General features: G+C 46.8%; 1 protein-coding gene across 3 annotated transcripts in view; it reads right to left on the bottom strand.

Moving 5' to 3' along the window:
• The window catches only part of ABCB9 (ATP binding cassette subfamily B member 9), a 33,113-nt gene extending 30,501 nt beyond the window's left edge, over positions 1 to 2,612 (bottom strand). For 2 of the 3 annotated variants that reach the window (XM_083590882.1, XM_083590880.1), the window contains exons 1-2: positions 1,975 to 2,612; positions 829 to 973 (exon numbers count right to left, since the gene is read on the bottom strand). The gene's annotated coding sequence lies outside the window, so the exon portion shown is untranslated. The remainder of the gene's footprint in view (positions 1 to 828; positions 974 to 1,974) is intronic. The other variant, XM_083590883.1, reaches the window with a different exon arrangement.
• Positions 2,613 to 14,467: the final 11,855 nt, after the last annotated feature.

Below are 14,467 nucleotides of genomic sequence, written 5' to 3'. Positions count from 1 at the left end.
TGTTCTCCTTTTAATATACTCCTAACAGGCAATTAAATGTTGTCTGATTTTTATCGTAGCATTGCTCAGTTTGGAAAATATATCTGTATTATCCACAGTCTGCTAGGGGTGGACCTCCTTAGCTCAGTAAAACATCTTGCCTTTCACGCAGAAACTCCCATGATCGATCCCTGGCTTCTCCAGATAAAAGGATCCAATAGCAGGTATTGTGGAAGACCCCTCTCTGTGCCGGGAGGGAGTTATTGGAGCTGACAGTCAAATGACAGTCAAATGGCGGAGATGGGGAATTAATCTGCCCTGAGTTGCTAATAAGGCAGTTTCCTGTGGTCTTTATGCAGCACCCTGGCAGCCAAGGTGCCAAAGCACTTTGCAACAGATTCAAAACGTAACCAAGGATGAGAGAAACTCAGCCAGAGCAAGCATCTCCGTGGAAAAATAAAAACACTTTTCTATAGGAGAAAGGTGGTGAATGCCTTTCAGAGAAAAGGTTGAAAGGGGCTGGGTACTTGAGGTCATCTTCAGTCACACAGATGTCCCATAGATGATGGAGCAACTTTGGTTTCTGGTGCTGCAGAGGGCAAGACCAGCAACCAATGGATTCAAAACGTAGAAAAGGGATTTAGACTCAGTATTAGGAAGAGCGTCCTGATGGCAGAAGCTGATCAACAGTAAAGTAGGTTGCCCTGGAGGATTATTAAAACCTGGGACCCCAAAGTTCATTTTGCTTGCATCTTTTTGCAAATGCTCAGTCATTTTGCAAATGAAAGGCACTTTGGCATCAGAGGCTCCCTTCCTCTTCCCAAATGTCTGGGGGCAGCTGTGACTTACCAGCAGCAAAGGTGAAATCACTCTGCACACGTCTGGAAGTTCCAGTTTTGGACCCTAAATCAATGGTGTTTTTTCCCCACCTTTGCATACAGCAAAATGTTCACCTCTAACATACAGTCTGCAACTTACGTTCCAGGGATTGCACCTGAAGCCAAAATCGCATATAGTCAAAACCCACAAGGTTCAATGGCAGGTGGGATTGCCAAAGTCATTTTCCCCACATCCCCACCCTCTTTAAAAAAAAATAAAAAATTGCCATGCATGTAAAGCTGGATGTGCATGAGTTAAATGCGCCTAAATTGTGGGCTTACTGTAGTCTGTATGAAAGTATTCCCGTCTTCATGCTCACAATAAACATACAAGGCAGGGGAGGTCAAGAGACAACAACTATGTCCACAGAGCTTCAATTTAAGCAGATATAAATGGCAATTTAAGGGAAGGTGCCATGGCATAATAGGAGACTGTCTGCTATACGTGGCAGGTTCAATCCCTGACGTCTGTGAGTTAATTTTGTTTAAGGGTCTCAGGTACCAAGCACTGGGAGAAGCCCTTTTCTGCCTGGGTCAGTTGCTGGCCATGGAATATTCTGTGGTGCTGCCCTCGGAACACAGCCGGGCGGCTGACTTGCCATATTTTGGGAAGGGAAGCAGTACACACTCGGATAGGGCTTTCCTCGGAGCAGGCATGGCTGGTCTTGCTTGCCCTGCGAGATTTCTCAACTCCATCACTGGGAGCAAGGCAGCACCAGACCTTTCCGCATGTCTTGAACTCGGACCTGCCTGGTCCTGGGCCAGCTGTCCTCTTCGCCCCCGGCTCGAAGGGCTCAGCTGCGGCTCTGCTTACTCAGACTTCGCTCCGAGTCGAATCTCGGAGGAGGAAAAGGCCGGTTGCCGGGATCTGGTTGCAAAGGCAGCGTCGGATTAAGCTCTGCCTTGCACTTGCGTCGGGGGGGGGGGAGGGTGGCATGAAATGGAAAGCAGCTTTCCAGGGCTGGACCACCCCGGGGCTTTGGGATCCGGAGAGATCAGGACCGGGAGGAAAAGGAGCCACATCCCTCCCCGGGGGGGGGGGAGGAAGGACCGGCCCCCCGCTGCGCGCCTGCCTGCAACGCGGAGCAAGGGAGCGAGAGGAAGGCGCGGCTCTTACCTGCAGACCAAGGCAGCGCGCAGGATCCTGCCTGCGCAGGAGGCGGGCGAAGCAGCGGGACCGGCCGGCGGCGGCGGCGGCTCCGAGACTCTCCAGGACAAGGTCGGAAGTGGGCGGGGCATTCCCGGGACTGCATCATCAGGCCACGCCTCCTCCCACCTTTGCAGCTGGTGATCTTGTCAATTCATAGAAGGGATCCCCCAGGGTCATCAAGTCCATGCTGAAGCTGTTTTCAGTCGCCTCCATCTCATAGAATCTTAGAAGTGTAAAGTTGGAAGGGACCTCATCTCCTGCAACTCCCTGCAATGCAGGAATCTCAGCTGAAGCATCCATGACAGATGTCCATCTACTTAAAAACCTCCAGATCTGAAAGGCCTTCCTTTTTCTTGTCAATAATGTGTTCAATCTCACTGTCATTCTCATCAAACCAGTCCTGGTGTTTCTTGGTTTGGTATCCAATAGTTTGTTCACAGGCTGCAATAATGGAAGTTTTTAGGTTGGTCCAGTGTTCCTCAATGTTATCAGGGAATTCCGAAAGCGGATGGTCCTTAAGAGTCGTTTGTAAGCAATCCCACTTAATAGGATCTTGAAGGGCTTGAGTGTTCATTTTGTGCCTTAGTTTCCTTCCTAGGTATAATCTTGATAGCCATTGTGGAATGTATTAATCGGTGATCTGTCCAGCAGTCATCGTCATCATAGCTCCGGTAAGGAGCACATCACAGCGATCTTCTGCTCGGACAATTACATAGTCTAAGAGGTGCCAGTGATTCAACCGAGGGTGCCTCCATGATGTTTTAAATGTATTTTTGTTGTTGTTGAAAGTGTGTGTTGTGCACTGCACATATAGTAAAAAGTAAGATTCTGTTCTGGTTGCTGTTGCCAATTCCTTCTTTCCCAATAGTTGCAGGCAGCAGGCTACAAATCGAAATCTTGCCCAACTCTTGCATTAGAATCACTCAGGAGGATAATTTTATCCTCCTTAGGCATCTCTGATAGGATGGCATCCAGCTGAGAATACCATTTTTCTTTAATGTCTTCATCGACATCCAGTGTTGGTGCATAAGTGCTTAGAATAGTAGCCTGTTGGGTTTGGGCAAGTTTTATTTGAAGGCTTGAAAGTCGCTCATTAATGCTGGTAGGGACTTCTGACACAAGATTGTTTTCGATAGCAAAGCCTACTCCATGTCTTCAATGTTCTTGTTCAGGTTGACCAAGAACATTCCAGAAGAATGTGTAGCCTCCTTTTTCTTCCTTCAGTTGTCCCTCTTGCTCTTTAAATTTCTTGAAGCACTGCAATATTGATGTTAAAACGTCACAACTCTCTTGCAATGATGGCAGTCCTGCATATGGGATGCTCATTATCTGTGTATTCCATGCTCAAAAGTTCTATTGTCTTTTATGACCACTGGGTGGTGACCCCATTGGGCCCGGTAATCCAGTCAGGCAAAAAGGGAGGCAGACTATGTTTAGGGCACCTTTTCTAGCCCCTCCCCCTATTTGGGGTGAGCCGAGTGTGGATCCTAAACAGGACTGTTCAGAGACGGATACAGCTGCTCAACTGCCTCATTGCTTGAGTCAGAATGACTGAATCTGTATCCACTGCCCATGTGCCGGTTCATGACTAGGGGCTTCCAGATTTCACAGTACTGCCCGTTACCATTTGCCAATCACCATGAAACTTGTTTGGGTTTGGGATGGGTTATTGGAAGATGCCTGTGCATGAATTTGTTTAATGTGTGTAGATAAGTGCATGTTGACCAACACACAGTCTTTGCAGTAAGGCTCTATTCCGATGGATTCTTATTTGCTGCAGCCTTCATCCACCCTCACAGCTGTTGTAACATACCACTTGTTATTTTCTGACTGTTCTGCTGTTGAGAACTTCTTAGATTATTCTTTGTCTAGCTCCTCCCCTTTGACCTCACCGCCTTGAGAGTACGGGACTCCTGATGGCTTCGCTCACAAGGGTCATAGGAACATGCAAGCCCACTCACCACGACAAGGGGATGATCCAGCGAGTGAACCCACTGGAGCAAAGCAGGGCCAAGCCCTTTGACATCTGATGCCCTTTTAAAATGTGTTGTGTAAAGAGGAATTACTGGGTTGCCTTTGCTTTCGTTTTTCTTGTGTTTTCCATTTTCCATATTGTGATTTTAAATTGTGAATCACCCTGGGATCTATGGGTATAGGTCAGCATAGGACAAACAAACATATAACACTGAAGTTATGCAAATTAAGTGTGTATATATTTGCATGATTCAGTTTACTGGTGCCAAATCAAGTACATAAAGAGTCCTCTTGGATCAGACTAAAGGCTCCTCTAGCCCCGCATTCTGTTCTCAAGCAGGCAACCCACAAGCAGTGCATGAGCGCAACAGCCCCTTGAGGTCCCCAGCAGCTGGTGGTCAGAGGCACCCGACCTCTGAAAAAGGGGTGAAGAGCCAAGCAGGGCACTCAAGGATAGTCCCCAATAAATCCCACCCCTCTAGTTTCTGAGATTTCACCAAGGATTGCTGATAGACTTTAAAGTTCATCTTCACAGTCTTTGGACCTAGAAGCTGAATAGAAAATAAAATTCACAGGATGTTGGGATTTTTCTGAATTTCTGTGCCTGCCCAGGGACAATCAGGAATCTAGTGCATAAGGAACTACTGGGTCTGAGGGATTAGGGGCATGACCAAGGCCATTTTGTGTTTTTGTGGGTGATGTGGAATTTGAAGTGAAATTTCCAACACTCAAGAATATGCAGGTGCTGTGCAGAAGATGCTCATGGATGGCTCAGTTCAAGATACTGTGTCCTTTGGTATCAGAGTGGCCATTTTCAAGAAACTGCTGGACTCCAAGTCTTGATTAAAGCATATATTTCATGACATATCAGTATATACATCTATAAAAACTAAAGTCACACAATAGCATTCAGCCAGTTTTCTTCATGCTGGGTATACTCTGTTCCGGAGGTAAGACAGTCTCAATTTGAAATGACACAAATTGGTTCTTCTTCAGCTTTTTCAGGGCCTGATCTTCATGAGTATCAAAAACACCATCCTCCATTTTGTAAGTGAGAGACGAGAGACCTTTTGTTTTCCTCTTCATACTTTTCTGTTCCTGTTTATATGCGGCAGCCATGTTGGCAATAACCTGCGAAGGACAGGATGGGCCTAGTGTTCATGTACTCATTTAGATAACTAACCCACCCTACCCAGAGGGCTCAGGGCCTGTAACAGCAGCTTCAAATTCATTTATTCACTCCCCCCCTCCATTCATTTATCCCACACTTCTTCCATGGATCTCTGGATAACATAGTTTACCCTCAGAACAACCCTTTGAGGTAGGTTAGGCTGGGAAATAAGGACTTGCTGAAGGACTGCCATTCAGCTGAGTGGGAAATTTGAACCCAGATCTCCCCACCATTATCTGTTATAGTGCACTGAAAAAAGTGTTCATGATTCAAGCAGGACAGATAAGTAAGACAGTTCCAAGAGCTGAACAGGATGGTGGATGGGAGAACAGAGTAGGCAGGAACGTAAAAATGTTGACTGTGATTATTTAAAAAGGGAGTGTCTTAAATAGAAATAGAAATTCATATTCCCAGCAGTGGGAATCAGAACAAAATATCACCATCTCCACTCACCATGCCACATTGGGTGCTGTGGGACTCCAACCCCCATCAATTTCAGCTAACACAGCCAATGGTTAGGGTTGATGGGAGCTGGAGACAAACACATCTGATCAAGCAAATTTTTCTGCCCCCTTAAGTCACCTCCTTCGCCAATTTTGGTGGCATTTTATTTTATTTTGCAAAGTAAAGTAAACATTGGAGCAAGGTGCTCTGATAGGAATGCAAATTGTCCCTCCTCTGTCACCAGATCATAGAATAATAGAGTTGGAAGGGACAATCATTGCACAGATCAGGAGGGAGAGGGGCTGTGTGCTTTGTAAGACGTGTGTGTGTAAGACTGCACAAAAGTGTGTGCAAGACTATGTGGTGGCCACACCCACTGTTGATATTAGCCTAGTGTAAATTTGGACTAGAAAATGGTAGGCACCCCTCTTACATGCAAATGCAGTGAACATCTAGCAGCCAAGGCACTTACAATCTCTTTCACTGCATTCTGTTGCTCCTGAACAGCAGCGGTAAATGACGGGAGGACGCTGGTTTGGAAGGGACTAGCACCTTGCTCTTTGGAGGAGTCCTTGATGCATTCAGCCTAGGAACAATGAAGGTGAGATGTGGGGGGCAGGGGGGGATTTGGAACCCAAGCTGACAAATGACTCAACACTGTGGCATCTGGCTGACAGCCCCCTGCTAATACACCCCCCCCAAATGGCCTTCAGTGAGGATTTGATGCCACTGTTGCTGCTGCTGTTTTATTTGACTGTGGTGGCCTTTGGCCAATAGCTGTAATATTTGGAATGCTTTGTATCACTAATTTATTGTTTTTACAATCGGTTGGCAAGACTCAGGCTGGCTTTAAGAGGTGCAGCAGAAACGAGCTGGTTAAGTGCTCAATGATAGAGCACATGCTGCATTTGCAAAAGGTCTCTGGCATCTCCAGGAGGGGCTGAAAAGACTCCTCTAGACACAGGGCTCATCCACACTTCTTTGTCCCATGATTTCTAGGCAAGGGTTGTTGTTCTTTGTCTCACCGTCCTCCCTGGGAAAACCCACTGTTTGCCGTTCCTCACTCCTTCTTCCCAAAGTGCCTGGCTTACCCAGCTTTAGGAAGGCAGCATCAGGGCTTGGGGGTGTTAAATGTTGCCAAGGGTCACCAAAAAAAGGCCTTGAGGGCCACAGCCCTCAGGCCGCACATTGGACCACTCTGATCTGGGGAGTGCTGTCCACAAGCAGGACAGGATGGCAAACAGCCCTCTTCCTCCCTGTATCCCTTGCAAGTCACATCCAGGGTCATGCTGCCTTTGAACCTGGAGTTTTAATGGCTTATGTAATTTGTTGAGTCTGGTTGGCCACTGCACAAGACAGGATGTAGGACTGGAGAAACCTTTGGCTTGATCCAGCAGGGTTCGTTCTTAAGTTCACTGCACAGAGGTGGGGAACTGCTAGCCTGTGGGGGCCTAATCTGGCCTCCCCATTTGACCCAGGAATCCATTTTGGCTGTGCTACACCCACCTGACGCCACTGCATTCTGCAGTAGAGAGGCCCTCTGCAAATTCCACCTTATCAGGGAGGTTTGTTCTGCACAATACAAGAACCAGGCTTTTAGTGTCATGGCATTTGCCCTTTGGAATTCTCCCCCAATATGTACTAGCCTGGCATCACCTTTTCAGCATCTACTGAAGACCTTCCCTTTCCAATAAGCCTTTTAAGGGGAGATCTTCCCCAGTCTGCATTTGTACTGGAATTGTTTTCAGATGTTTTAAGTGTAACTTCATTTGTGTTTGCTGCTCTGAGCTCCTTTAGGGGGCAGGGAGGGATATACATTTAATAAATAACAAATAACAAACTGATAAATTAATTGTGTCATGGGTGGGGCTGCAGCTGAGCCAAAGGAGCTTTTGCAGACACTGCCCATCAGATTACATAAGATTATCAGTACTTATGTAGCTGTGTGCGCGGCATCAGACTTGGCCCAGAATTGCCAGTTGCTGAGGCTGCCTTGAACACGGAGCAACACAAATATAGGCATTCTTTCACTTTTGTAAGTTCTCTATTGTTGCTTCAGGATTTCTGTACACCACTTAAGAGAATTTAAAAATATATTAAGTGGTATAATCAATCCCGTTCCACACATTTCACACATCTGATGAAGCAGGAGTCCTTATCTAGGAGTGCTGATTCCCTCCATGACCCCTGCCCCCCGTTAAACCTCTCTTGAAGCATTTTTCTGGATTTTACTTTCAAACAGAGAGTTACCTCTGAGGACAGGCAGACGTATCTGTTATACAGGAGGAAAAAGGGGGTGTACTTGGTCACAGAGCTGACAGACGTACGGAAATCAAACAGAATCGGGTCAAGAGATTCATCCCACTCGCTTGGTTTCTCGTTCACAACATTGCAGAGGGAGGATTTCAAAAGCTCATTGGTCCGACTGTCCAGGACTGTGCAGTTGACCGGGGTCAGAATCTGGGAGATGTTCCATCTTTCTGATAAAATTCTGGTCACCTGCAGGCAGAATGAAAACCACTTAAAGCTGGGTGCACATGTCCAGGGCTTGCTTTAGTTTTTTGTACCTAGAAAATATTTCAGCCCAGGTTTGAACCCTGTATTCACTCTGAGGCTTGCAAACAAATCAAATTTAATAAAAGTTTCATCACTTAAAGAGATTGCTTAGAAATGCCAGTGATTCTATGGTATATAAATGCCTTAAATAAATTTTGGTTTCCTGAAAAAGAGCACCAGCCAAGTTGGGGGTATGATACATAATTATATAAATGTCAAGATGTGGGGATCCTGTGGCCCTCCATTTATTTTTGTCTCCAACTTCCACCATCCCTTCTGGTTGCTAAGAGACTTATACTTCTAGCTGGAAGGATAAATGCTCACCATCCACGATGCAATGGTTGGAGAACCTCATGGTCCTGGCTGCAGCTGAATGTATTTCATGTGTGGATGCCTATCTGGACATTCGGAGGGTTTGAGATTAACTTAAATGTTTAACTTAAGTTTCTATATACTGATGGCTCGTTCTTAATTATTCACCATGCTGGCTGGAGATGATGGTAGTTAGAGCCCTAAACATCTGGAAAGCCAGAAGTTTCCCATCCCTGCTCTAGTGTGTCCTCTTGCAGCTATGAAGGTGGATGTGTAAAGGCTTCTATTTTTTGCTCTTTCCCCTTGCTATGATTATGAGAATTGTTTTGAAGTGGTGACATGGTGTTATGCCACGGTTGTTTTACTATATTGGGCTGAGAGGCTCAGTGTGTTTATTTTCAATATATTTACAAGTGAAACTGGCAGTGGTGACAAAGAAACATTGTGGCCAAAAGTCCTCCATGCCTGTTTATTCTAGTGAAAAACAACACCAAACCTTGCGTTATGTGAATGTTTATTCTAGTGATGCATCAAGATGCTTGTTTTTAATTTTTGCAGCTACAATGCTTTTTTAAAATAAGAACTTGAGAACGTGTTAAATACTTAATTATTATATCAAATATTCATTTTTAAAAATTGCAGCCTGCTTTTCACATGTCTCAAAGCGGCTTAGTAAAAATAAAACAGCATACAAAATTTAAAAACATAAATTTAAACATCAGAGAGCAGTTGCTCTTACATAGTTTTTTATGGTTGAGTTTAATCCACTTGAACCTTTTCCTTTACTTTGGGATTCCTGAAAACAGGAATGGCCTTCAAGCTCTTACAAAACACACCAGCTAGCGTCTGACCTACCTCTTCACAGAAGTCCCAGCTCAAGCTGCAGAAAATATTCTTGGATGCCCCGAACCTAATTAATAAAAGGCATACAAAGTACATCAATAACAGTAATACAATACACAGAGTTTTGTACTGGCATAATCTGGACTCGCCAACAGAGGCTTGAGTGGGGTTTCTATAAATAGGATTGAAACATTTGCTTCCCATGAAACTCTCTCGTCTAGGAATAGGGAACCTGTGGTCTTCCAGATGTTGTTGGACTACAACTTCCATCAGCCAGTGCAGCCAGGATGGCCGATGGTCAGGGATGATGGGAATTGTAGTCCAGCAACATCTAGTGGGTCACAGGCTCCCGCTCCCTGCTCTTGCGCTAATCCAGTAGGCTTTAAGATGCTGCTTTTGCACACAAAGGGGTGGAAATAATAACAAAAAGATAACCAACATAAAAACCATTCACAAATACAATAATGAACAGACAATAAAGGTATCTTGTCATGCTGGTTTTAAGCTTTCTGATTGACTTTTGTGGCATATCTCAGCCGCCACCAGCATGGTGCCCTCCAGATGTTTTGAACTACAATTCCCATCAGTCCTGGCACCACATGGCCATGCCAACTAAGGAAGATGAGAGTTGCAGCCCAAATAACCTGGAAGGCAGCAAGTTGGCAAAGGCCAGTGCATTTTAAGGTGTGAACTGTATAAGTAATAAATAAATAGCACCTCCAGAACAGGATCCCTGACCTGCCTGAAGCAGGCATGTGCAGAAAATGGGTTGATTCTGATTCTTATCTCTCTCTCTCTCACTCACACACACACACACACACACACACGTACGTCCTGGGGAGATCCTGCAACATCCCGGTCCTCTCCTACCTGTCTTAATAGTGAGTGTTTTGCTAGATCAGCACTCTCCCATTCAGCCCACATCACCTACATCAAACTAAAGATCAGCACAAATGGAGCACACCTGTAGAATAAGGAGGCGAGGCCTTTGGCCACACACAGAGCGTCCCTCTTCTGCAGAGGGATGGCCTCAACCCACTTCGTATAGTAATCAGTTACGGCGAGGATGTGCGTCTTGCCCTGGACAGACTCTGGGAAAGGTCCTAGGAACAGCAAATCCAAAACAGTCAGTCAGTTGTCATGATGGCATCACAGAGGGCAGGTGCTATTGCAGAGAGGTTAGTGGCTGAGGGGGAACCATCACTTTGGGGGTCCCATGACAAAAGCCCAAGCTCCTCCCCCTGCACGTATGCCACGCCTTGCCCCACACCTATGCAATGCCTTTGCACTACTCTTGGTTTAGGTTCAAAATTAAGGCTATGACCTTTGGCTTATAACATGCACCATTTTGCTGAAACTTCAAAGGTTTTGCAAATGCTTGGTACAGTATCTCCTCTCCTCTCCTTTCCTTGTCCATTCAGATAAAGTTCACAGATACACACCCCATCAATCAAAGAGACTGTGCACAAACTAATAAGAATGATAATGGAGGCCAGCTGGAATGGCAACCGCATCTCAGCATCATAGTGAAGGAAATAGGTCCCAATGCGGAATGAACTGGCATGTACTGAGAGGGGTCCCATGACTGAGGGGTGGGAAAATGTCAGGCCCTCTAAAAAGGTAAAGGTAAAGGAACCCCTGACCATTAGGTCCAGTCGTGACAACTCTGGGGTTGTGGCGCTCATCTCGCTTTATTGGCCGAAGGAGCCGGCGTACAGCTTCCGGGTCATGTGGCCAGAATGACTAAGCCGCTTCTGGCGAACCAGAGCAGCACACGGAAACGCCGTTTACCTTCCCGCCGGAGCGGTACCTATTTATCTACTTGCACTTTGTGCTTTCGAATTGCTAGGTTGGCAGGAGCAGGGACCGAGCAACGGGAGCTCACCCCGTCGCGGGGATTCAAACCGCCAGCCTTCTGATCAGCAAGTCCTAGGCTTTGTGGTTTAACCCACAGCGCCACCCGGTAGGCATCTCTTATCTGGCCCTCAGGAATCTTCCCCTTGGCTATGCTCCACATCCTTCTCTTTTGTGCGGCTGGAATGTGTCCTTGAAGTGTGCTAAAGCCTCTTGCTTGCCTGGCTGGAGGGTGCAGAGATGTTGAAACCTCTGACTTTTGCATAGCTGGAATATAACCTATACTGGACAAAGGTAAAATTAACATCTGTTACTCCGCCTACTTCTTGCCTTTGGCCACACCCACCATTGGCATGTGTCTTGGAGGGAATGTAGCCCTCAGGCTGAAAGGGTTTGCCCACCCCTGCCATGAAGGGTGCAATGTGTCTCTGTAGAGAGACGTATTGCCTGATCCCTCACTTGCCCAAGGTTCATGCTATATTCATGAGACATCCTCCATCAAAGCCAGCCAAGGATCCAGGAGAACTCAATGCTGCACCTCTTTCCTGAAAATCCAGGATAAGAGTGCTGGGTGGGAGCAGGGGGGTGTTGAGAAAGAAGGAACAGAGAAAACTAGAGCCTTTAACAAAGATGACTTAGCAGAAAAGGCACTTAAGAGTGAGAAACTGGGTCTAGAATCTGATATGAGGGCGACGGGCACAACTGAGCAGTGCTGCAGCTGTGTTGCATTGAGAAGGCCCCTGGTTCAGTCTCTGACATCTCTAGCTAAAAGGACCTCAGGCATGAGGCTGAAGAAACCATGGAGACACGCCATCAGTTGGAGTGGACAACCACCACTAGGCCAGGTAGGACGGGGGCCCACACCTGATCCTGGCCTGTCTGTCTGGGACTGATGAGAGTTGGCATCCAACACTGTCTGAAGGGCCACAGGTTCTCCATCCCTGGCATAAAGGCAGCTTCCTATGGTCCCATGACAGGCATTTCCATAGCCCTGTAGTGTAGGGTTGCCATATTTCAAACTGACAAATCCGGACAGCTTTTTTCCGGCAAAGTTGTTGAGCTATTTTTATACCAAACGGGCAAAAACAACTCTGCCCTCATGGGTTCCCATAGGTCTGGATTTTCCCGGACATTTTTGCTGATTTCTGCCCGGATGCTGCTGCCAGCTGCAGTATTCTGGATATGTCCAGGAAATTCCAGACATATGGCAACCCTACCATAGTGCAGATGTGCATACAGATTTCCCACCACAAGCACATACCATAGACATCAAGTCCTAGAACTTCCCAAGGCGACTCCACTTTGACAGGCCGGGTTTTCTTCGACAGACTCTTGTTATGCTCTGTGTTTTGGCAGGTTTCACACATCTTGATCTGGGGATGGGGCAGGGGAGGAGGACAGAGAGGGAAAGAAATCAATAGGTGCCTAGGATTTTGGAGGGGTAATGGTGTTCCCAGCCAGGCCATGCCAACCACTTTGCTGGCATGAGAACAGTAAATGAAGGTAAAATCTGACAAGAAAACAAATATAGCCCAGCTCCTTTTACTTCCAGAAAACTCTGGGAGGTTTTCTGAACATTATTTACCCAGTCCACCACGTCCTTGACAATGCCCAGCCAGTAGTATCTGCTCTGAATCCGGTGCACTGTCTTCTTCTGCCCAAGATGGTTCCCAATCTCGGAGAAGTGGCTTTCAAGGAAGACCTGCCGCCGCCTCTCTGGATCAACCACGACTTCACGTTTTTCCTCTTTCTTTGGACCCACATAATAGAGGCAGCCCCCTGTGGGAGGATGACAGAAAAGCCTTGTAGTTCAGATGGGGCCATGCAATTGGTTCTGGATGGGCTAAAACACCCTCTGAGAGATCAGGTTCATAGGTTGTTGTGTCCTTCTGGAGTTGGCTCTATCTGTAGAAGCACAGGTGTGTCTTTTGTCAGCTTAGGCTGGTACACCATCTACAACCTCTCTGGAAGCAACAGATCTTGCCTCCATTATTCATGCTCTGCTTACATACCAGCTGGACTACTATAATGTGCTCCACCTGGGGCTGCCTTTAAAGAGTTCCAAATGCAGCAAAATGTAGGAGTCCAGATACTTGTACAGGCTAAATGCTTGAAGGGATACCCAACATGGTGCCATCAAAACTTCATTGGACTACAACTCCCAACAGCCTCTGCCAACATGTCCAATGACTGGGGATAATGGTAGCTGTACTCCAGCAGGCCACTAATTGGCTATCCTTGGTTCAAAAGAAATTACAAAGATTCTGTACCAGCTGCACTTGTTTCCTATTCATTCAAAATGCATGTTTGGGAGAAGGCCACCTGAAGTTCTGCTGTCTCTGTACTTCCCAGAGCTCCAAGATGAGTCACAGAGGCTCTCCTTGTATGCCCACTAGTAAGGTCAGTTAGGCTGATGGACACAAAAGATGGGGCCTTTCGGGAGGCTAGTTGGACCTACGGCACCTACCTTTTTAGGAATTAATCTCTTTCCATTTCCAACACTATTGAGGGAATTCAAAGCTGTTAAGGCTGCAATCCTAAACACACTTACTGGGGAGTAAGCAAGCAAGCTCCACTGAGCCCAAGGGGAATTGCTTTCTAGTCAATGTGTGCAAAATTGTGTACACATTGCAATTTCATGGAAAAGCAACTCATAAAACGTGCACAGTGGCATCATGTTACAGTGGTGTTGAGTCTCTGCATCTTTAGAGGTCCCCATTCCCTCATATTAAAGCCTTCAAGTGTCAGGAAAGTAAATCCGCATGGGAACCTGGATAGCTTTGGATAGTCTAGATTCAGTATCAATAGAAACTGGTCAGGAGTCATCCCTGCTGCTCGGGCGAAGCTGGACATTTAAAATGTCTTGAAGCAGCTCTTTTAAAAGCAGCAGCCATCCAGTGACAGGAGCCTGGCTGGGGATGCGCATGCAACAAAAGCCTTGTTGGTTTGTTTGGTCTTCTGCTCTGCCCCCTCCCCGCGTTACCTTCCACAATGAATTTCTGAGCGTAGCGCTTCAGGTTTTTCCTTTTGATGGAGCAGAAACTGTGGGGGAAGCAGCCCTCGGACAGCAAGCGGAAGATGTCCTCGAATTTGCTGGTGGGGCTGCAGGACTCCACCACTTCCTCCTCGGCCACTTGCAGAGCAGAGTCCATGCCGGGGGCTGGGACATGTCCCGGGCATCAGCCCCAGCTCAGGACTGGCTCCAGTCCACGGGCAGGCGGAGGTAGTGCAGGGACCCAGTCCCAAGCTGGGAAGGCAGCGACCCGGACTTGTTTCAAGGAGACACAACACCTTCAAGGGGCCGTC

Source organism: Podarcis filfolensis (assembly GCF_964270895.1).
Source record: "Podarcis filfolensis genome assembly, chromosome: 16".
NCBI classification, from domain to species: domain Eukaryota; kingdom Metazoa; phylum Chordata; class Lepidosauria; order Squamata; family Lacertidae; genus Podarcis; species Podarcis filfolensis.
The sequence above is the reverse complement of the archived record's forward strand: the minus strand, read 5'-3'. Positions and strand labels throughout refer to the sequence as shown.